The sequence below is a fragment of the Bos javanicus genome, chromosome 26 (genome assembly GCF_032452875.1).
Source record: "Bos javanicus breed banteng chromosome 26, ARS-OSU_banteng_1.0, whole genome shotgun sequence".
Taxonomy (NCBI): Eukaryota; Metazoa; Chordata; class Mammalia; order Artiodactyla; family Bovidae; genus Bos; species Bos javanicus.
Genome location: NC_083893.1, coordinates 48,473,062 through 48,480,779, shown reverse-complemented (window position 1 = coordinate 48,480,779; position 7,718 = coordinate 48,473,062).

Here is a 7,718-nt window from a genome sequence, read left to right as displayed (position 1 = left end):
TCCTCTGTGTTCAGCTTCTTTCACTCAGCATAACATCTATGAGAATTGCCTAAGTTGTTATGTATACAGGTACTTTATTTCTTTTTATTGCTGCACAGTATTCCACTGAATGGACATACAACACATTGTTTATCCATTCTCTTAGGTATTATTCAGATTGCTTCCAAGTTTCATCATCATGATTACAAAGGCTCAAGTCTTCCAACTTTGTTCAAGGCTGTTTGAACCCCTCTGGGTTCTTTGCATTTCTACTCAGAATTTTAAGAACATCTTGCCAATTTCTACAAAAGCCTGTTGGGATTATGATTGGAATTACTTGGGCAACTCCTTTCCATTTTCAGGGAACTGACAATGTGACAACGTGCATTTCCCAATCCATGAACATGGTCTACCCCTCTATTCATTTAGGGTATTTCTATTTCTCTAAGAAATATTTTAGTAGACAGATCTTCAGCATCATTCAGTAAGCCTGTTTCTAAGTATTTGGGGTTTTGATAAATAGTATTGCTGTACATTTTTCACTTGTTTCCATTTGTTCACTGATAGTCTATAAACTCCACAGTTTTTTGCATATCTGTGTTATGTCCATTATGACTGAATTCTGTAGTTTTTTCATTCATCAGTACTTTCTAGGCACAGAGTCAAGCCATTTGCAAACAGGAATAGGTTCACTTCTTTCCTGCCCTCGTGAGCTGTACTTGTCTCACAGCACAGGTTGGCACGCCAGGTGAATCTTGGCCAGAAGTGCTGAGAGCAGATATCGCCTTTCCTTATCTTACGAGCAAAGCTTTGCAGCATTTCACTTTCAAGCATTTCATCAGCTGGGTTTTTCATAGATGACTTTCATCAGGTTGAGAATCCCTCTTTATTCCTGGTTTCCTGAGAGTTGTTTAAATAAGTGTTCAATTTTTCCAAATGCTTTTTCTGCATCTCTTGGAATAATCCCCTCTTTCTCCTTCATTCTGTTAATATGGTAAGTTATACTGATTGATTTTTGAACACTTAAGCAACCTCCCTTTCCTGGGATAAACTCACTTGATCATTGCTTTTCTTCGCTAACATTTGTTAAAGTTGTTTTTTTTTTTTTTGTATCTATATTCGGGAAAGATAGTTTATTTCTTATAATGTCTTTGTCAGGTTTGGGCTGATATTAGTTATTAATATTTCAAATACACATCGTTCAAGTTTCCACTAATGTGAGTTAGATGTAAATAGAGCCAGAAAAGAAAAAGTGTTTGCTATTACAATGGCAGTGTGTGTGTTTTTTTGCACCGGGAACACTGCAACCTCCTGAAGGTATAAAGGAGGGAAGAGAGGACAAAGCCGAATGAGGAGGGTCGTGGGAGAGGACATGTGCGCTGTGGTTAGACAGCGGTGGGGTTCCTCATTCCCCCGTCTATGAAGCCTGACTTCTAACTGAACTATCTCCTCAAACCTTCCGTCTATGAAGCCTGACTTCTAACTGAATTATCTCCTCAAAGCTTTACGTCTATGAAGCCTGACTTCTAACTGAACTATCTCCTCAAAGCTTTCCGTCTATGAAGCCTGACTTCTAACTGAATTATCTCCTCTTGTCAGATTTTTAGGTGGAATTGCTTTTCCAGTTACAATGGAAGCCACTGGAAAAAGATACATTTTCTCAAGAGTTAAAATTAAATCTAGGAAATGTTGCCACTAAGTCATATCAAATACTACATGTAATAATGGCACTTTAAAGGTGACTAAAATTTCCACATTGAGCACTATTGTTCTCATAAGATAACGTGCTGAGGGCCTACTGTGTGCACGAAAGGGCTGGGCATCAGCAGGCAGTGACCTGGACACCCAGCCCTGCTCCTCAGCAGCGTGGGGCCCAGTGGGGGTGGTGATGGTGCTGGTGGCTGACAGTGGGCCCTGACCTGGCACAGGGCTGGGAGCCCAGCCTGTGGGGACGGGCAGGAGGAGGGGGCGGGAAGCAGGACCAGCAGCGTCAGAGGGAGACGGGCGCGGGGAGGCCAGGTGCAGGGGAGAGGGGTCAGGCAAGACACTGCCGGACAGCTGACCACCAAGGAGACTGGTGCGTCGGAGAGGGGCGGTGGGGTAGGGCCCGCAGTCTGGACCACGGGTCTGCAGGGAGCGCTGCGCTCTTCTGCTCTGAGCTCCTGGGGGTTGCATCCTGCCTGCCCTTCTGACACCTGCTGTGCGGCTCTCAGAGCTGAGGCTGCAGAAGCTGGCACCACAGTCACCCACTAGCGGTTGCCAGGGTAACAACACTCTATAGCAGTGAAACTAATTAGGGCCTGAGGTTTGGGTAACTTCCTCAGGCTACCAGCTTCCTGACTCTGTGGTGACCAGCTAGGTGGGTCCCACACTTCTAATTTTTGAGTGTGAAAGACACAACATCAGTTTTATCATGTACTCGGGTTCTCCTAGTTGAATCAGTGACCAGGTAAGCATGAGCAGATTCAGCCCTTGGATGCACAGCCAGGCTCACTCATTCTGGAGGTCAAGGGCGTCTATGGAGACCCCACACACTCTGTCTCCAGAATCTGGGCGCTCTTTCTAGAACTGGGAGATGTTAGATCACAATCAACTTCCAATCAGACCTCAGCCCCACCCACTGTACTCTGTTTCCATGGCGTCATATGATCTGAATGGCTCTGCTTTCCACTTCCTCATAACCGCCTTCTCCAGAATATAAACACCACGGGGCAAGGACTCCACTTCTGTTCATGTTGTATCCTGAGAGCCCAGACCGGGCCTGGCCCATGGCAGACACTCAAGCCCTTACTGAAGGAGTAAACTCACTCATTCCTGGATAAGACGGCAGTTATTGAGATTTGAACCCTGTGGGTTCCTTTGGAAGTACCCAGTGCAACTGCCTTGGGGGAAACCTCGACACTTTGGTCCAAAGGCCTAACTTGAGCTCCCCCACTGCTAGAACCCATAGGTCCCAGCATATTTTTACACCTGAGCCTCAGTTTCCCTGCTGTAAGTTGGATAGAATAGTCCTTGCCTCACAGCCCTGGAGAATAGGGTGAGAAAAAATTATGTCAAAAGTGCTGGTGAGGGTCTGTGCAGACATGAGGCATGGTTTCAGTTTTAATACAGAGGGAAGGACAGTCCACAAAATCGAGGTGCTGGTCCAGGACCTCACGGTCGATGGAGAGAGCTGCTCGCTGGGGCACAGGTGTGACGTTGTTATTCGGGGATTTTTCTTCTTTTTTGTATTGAAATCTATTACAAAAGGGTTCAGGTTGCATTTTTAAAAATTGCTCTACAACAGAGATTTCAATAGTACAAGCTATTCTGGAGAAAAAAGGAAAACTTTTCTTCTGGAGTACCAATTAATTTATAGTAGCAACCTACCCATGAAAGGGTGTATGTGAATTCTTTTGGGATACAAGTCCAAAAGGTGACAGAAATTTGGAAATTTCTTCTATTTCAATGCTGAAACTTAATTCACAATGAATTTCTTTTCCAGTGTGGATCTTTTTCCCCTTGATTTTTACATGACTTTGTAATAAGAGCAGTTGTACGGGCTCATCAACAATAGAAGAGAGCTGATGGCGTAGAGATGTTGAGTGTAAATATTTAGTGCAGGGGTTGGCGGCTTTTAAATTTGCATCTTGATCTAAATGTATCTGCTGATTTCCCATCTGCTAATATTTTCCCATCTGCTAAAGACCTGCCGCCAGGGAAGGGAATGCCTTTGTCTTCACTGCTTAACCTCCATGTCCCCTTCACCTGAACTTGGAGACAGCACACTGCGCTCTGCAGAGCGCGCCTGCGCACACACACTCTCACACATGGACAGACGTGTGGACACATGCTCGGACCACAGGTACCACCACTGGCCCAGGAGCCCGTCATCAAGAACAGGGTTAACCCAGGGATTTGTTGCCCCAGAACACTCGTGCAAGGCATAGTCCAGGCAGTAGTCATCTGGGATGCAGGCCAGCCCTGGGGAGGAGGCGTGGCTGTCAAACAGCCACTGCGGACAGTACAGCCCCAAAGGCAAGGCTCTGCACCACAGAGAGACGGGAGGCACCTGACGGCTGCGGCAGGGAAGCTGGTCCCCGGCCCCTCCTGGCATCTCTGCCGTCATCCAGTTCAGACCCCCCTCCCCCGCTACCAGGGATGGAATGTTCTACCTTTGGCTTTGGTGCCCAGGAAAGAGCTGGAGCTTCAGCCCAGGTCTCAGGGGTTTGGTACCACCTTCCGGGTGGCCACCAGGGTTGCATAGACCATGACAGCCCCATGTCCCTGAGCCCCCTTCCTCCTTGAGCAATACAGTGCGTTAACAAACTCATCTAGTCTGTGCCTATGATTTACACCATGAGAGCTTCCTTCCCCCTTTTCATGTTGCAACCCCAAGAAGCCTAAAGTGCCAGCGGCTCCCCTCTAGGGGCCCTGAGAATGTGCTGACCCAAAGGCAGCTCTGGCGTGGCCGTCTGCCCCTCCAGGAAGGCCACCGCATCCAGACAACCCCTCAACAGACCCGGGACAGAGAATGAAATGGCGCCGAAGAGCAGGAGTTACGTTTATACTTAAAATCAAGCCCATCCCACGAGGTGCCGACCACACAGACACTTGATTGATGGCGGCAAATAACGAGCCTCAGTTTTGCTGGGAGCATGCCTTTGTGGAAGCCAGAGATGAGTAAAATATATGAGAGCACATCAAATATACGGCAAGGACAACATACACAAACAGTACATTAAGCATCATGGAGGCAGTAAAGGGCTGGAAACCGACCGGGGCAGCAGCCGGGCTCCGCTTCCAGGTGTGTCTGTGCACACGGGGCTCTCCCCATAGCCCCCGCGGTCCTGGGGCAGCTCACCAGGACTTGGGGAGTCCGACCAGACTGATCCCTCCGTCCTGTCCTCGCTAAATTACAAGTTTCCGGGCTCGTGCTCAGCCCCCACTGCTGGGCTGGGCTTCCCTCCACGCATAGAGCAGTGTCAACACAAGTGCTCCCGTGACATTTCTGTTCTCCGTCAATTACTTGCGGGCTCTTCACCGCCAGGAGAAAATACATACTGTGCTCCAGCAAGAGCCGCTGTGCCGAGGTCAGCAGGAACTCATTGTCCTTTTTGCTTCACAACAAGGCCATCCTGACATCTGTAAGATTTGCTGTTCGCAATCCAGGTGCCACAGGCTCAGAGAGATGGGCCTGTGGTGGTGGCAGGGCTGGGGGGTGAGACCAGGAGCGGGGAGAGACAGACGGACAGACAGACGTGGAGGAGTCTCCTGAGGGCTGGACCATTCAGTCCTGGACCTGCCTGGCGAAGGTTTCACCAAATGAGGTGCATCATCTAAGGGGAGGGTAAGTACTTGGCAAATGTCTACAAAACAACATTGTGTGGACGCCCCACTGGAGACGGTCCCCACCACCAGAACAGACGTGCGGGGAAAGGAGACCAGCAGAGACATGGAGGGGCCTTGTCCCTGCCATCCGGCGCGTGGCCTCGAGTCCTAACGGTGCTAATAGGTACGGATCACCAAGTGAGATGGACTGGGGTCACTGAGCCCCATCGGAGGCTCAGGAGGTGGATGGCCGGCTAAGAGCAGCGTCCCTGCCCCCCAACAAGCACCGCCTCCCTTAACTGGGGTGAGAGAGAGTCAGAAGCGGACGTGACAGCCCGTCAGGGAGCTCTTCTCCACAGGAGAGGTTTTTCTTGGGAAAGGAGATTTGGCGGTTTGGCAGGAGCCTGTGCTGGGAAGACAAAGGACCATACGTGGGAGAGAAACTCTGCGGGCCCTCGTTGGTGGTGGGAGGCTGGGGGCCCCTGTCCTTCCTTGCCCCCCGAGTCAGAGGCACAGGCCTAGCGCACACGTGCATGCCCGTGTCACAGTGTGTGCACACGTGTGCGGCCTGGCGTGGGGCTGCTCGAGGTACCTGCTTCTGTGGCCCTAGCTGTGGGGGACAGCAATGCTTCCCCACACCGAGTCCTGGCGGGCCTGGCTTAGCTGCTGGCCTAGCAGTGAACACACCTCTACCCAGGGCTTCCGAGGCTGGGACGTCTCTGCAGCCTGTACCTGCTCCCTTCATATCCAGAAAAGCGAGCATGTGATTTCAATTTGAAATTAAAAGTCATGTCTGAATAACAGAGCTTCATCCTCATTTCCTAATACCCTGGTTTTTACTACTTTGCATTCAACTGTGAAAAGTCTTTTAAAACTCGGAACAGCAGTAAAACTTGAATGAATTTTTGACCCATTATTGCATAGCGGGTGTGCCTTCCAAGTTGGAGAGACTGCCAAGTTCTCCCCACCTAATATTTCCACTTTAATTGTGCCACTTGAGAAATTTACGTGCCTCAAAATATGGCATGAATCTTACGCTTATTGCAGTATCATTAGCAGCAACATTTAAGCAACATCTGTGTGCTATAGAACTAATTGAAGTAGCAGAAGTGGCAGCTGTAAATCCACAGGAAGATGGCAGTTTGTACCCAGCACTGCTGAGTTAGCTACTAACTGTCAGCCTGTTCCTGCAATCTGGTCTCGAGCACCACGGTACAGGCACACAGTGTCCAAAAAAATACAGCGAGTAGGCTAATGATCCCATTAACCACTTTGTTGCACCAATTTGGCTGTTTTTCCAGTTTCCTTGTTGAATTTCATTATAAATTTCTCCATTCTTGTAAAAAGTCCAGCGTGAGACGTGTCTGACTTTAAACTACTTACCTGAGCCGAGAAACACTCGTCTGGCCAGACCAAACTGAGAATTGATTTTTTGTGACTTAATAATTTGGTTCCCCCCTCACTCCTTGCAGTTGCTTAAAAAATTTTTTTATTCCACATGTCTCTGTAAAAAATGACTTTAAAATCCATAGTAATGCTGATATTTAAAGCAATGGCATTTTCTTCCCGTGAATACAACATTTTCAATAATCGATACACAAGAAGGCAGCCATAATTCACTGCGGGCGGGGGTGGGGCAGGCGCAGCGGGTAAGGGGGGTGCCAAGGTGTGAGCGCGCCTCGGATGACTCGCCAGCTCCTCACGTCACGGCTGAGGAGTGGGCGGCCAGGTTCTCTGGGTTCAGACCCAAAGGCATCGCTTGCTTTCCTTCCCTGGATATGGAGAAAAATGATGCCGATCCTTCCACAAAGGGCGTGAGTTAAGCTGGGAGTGAGGGATGTACTGAGATGCCTCTTTGTGAAGAAGTGAGGGCATCCGAGCCACTGCTTTTATTCGAAACGCTTCTTCCACTGAGCACGGCTGGAAAAGCTATTTCTCACGCCTCCTACAAAAACCAGCCCCATCCTGCTCTTAACTCTGGTCCTGCTTGTTTTCATCTTGGCAGTGAGTGGATGTTTCTCCCTCGGCACCTGGCCCTTAGACAATGATGTAACTGGTATCTTTCGAAGCACTCAAGAGTGTTGGAAATACACATAAAGGCGGCCTCCTCCAATATATGAGGACTGGTGTGTTTGCCAACAGCCCGCCTTCATTAGAAATTTGGCACGTCCACCCCGCTCCGTGTGACACGCCGTTGACTGTGGACATTTGCTGTCTTAATGCTCAAGTACTCAGGGACTCGACTGATGAGGGAGAAACTGTTTGGGGTCTGCTGGACCCCACGCTTAGGGTGGCACGCCACCTCACGGTATTGGAAATCAATAGCCACGTGACTGCTCAAAGGTCGGGGGGTCTCCAGAATTAACTTCCTGGAACTAAATTACTGTTCCCTGTTTCTTGGTTTGTTTTCTAACAATAACACATTTTAA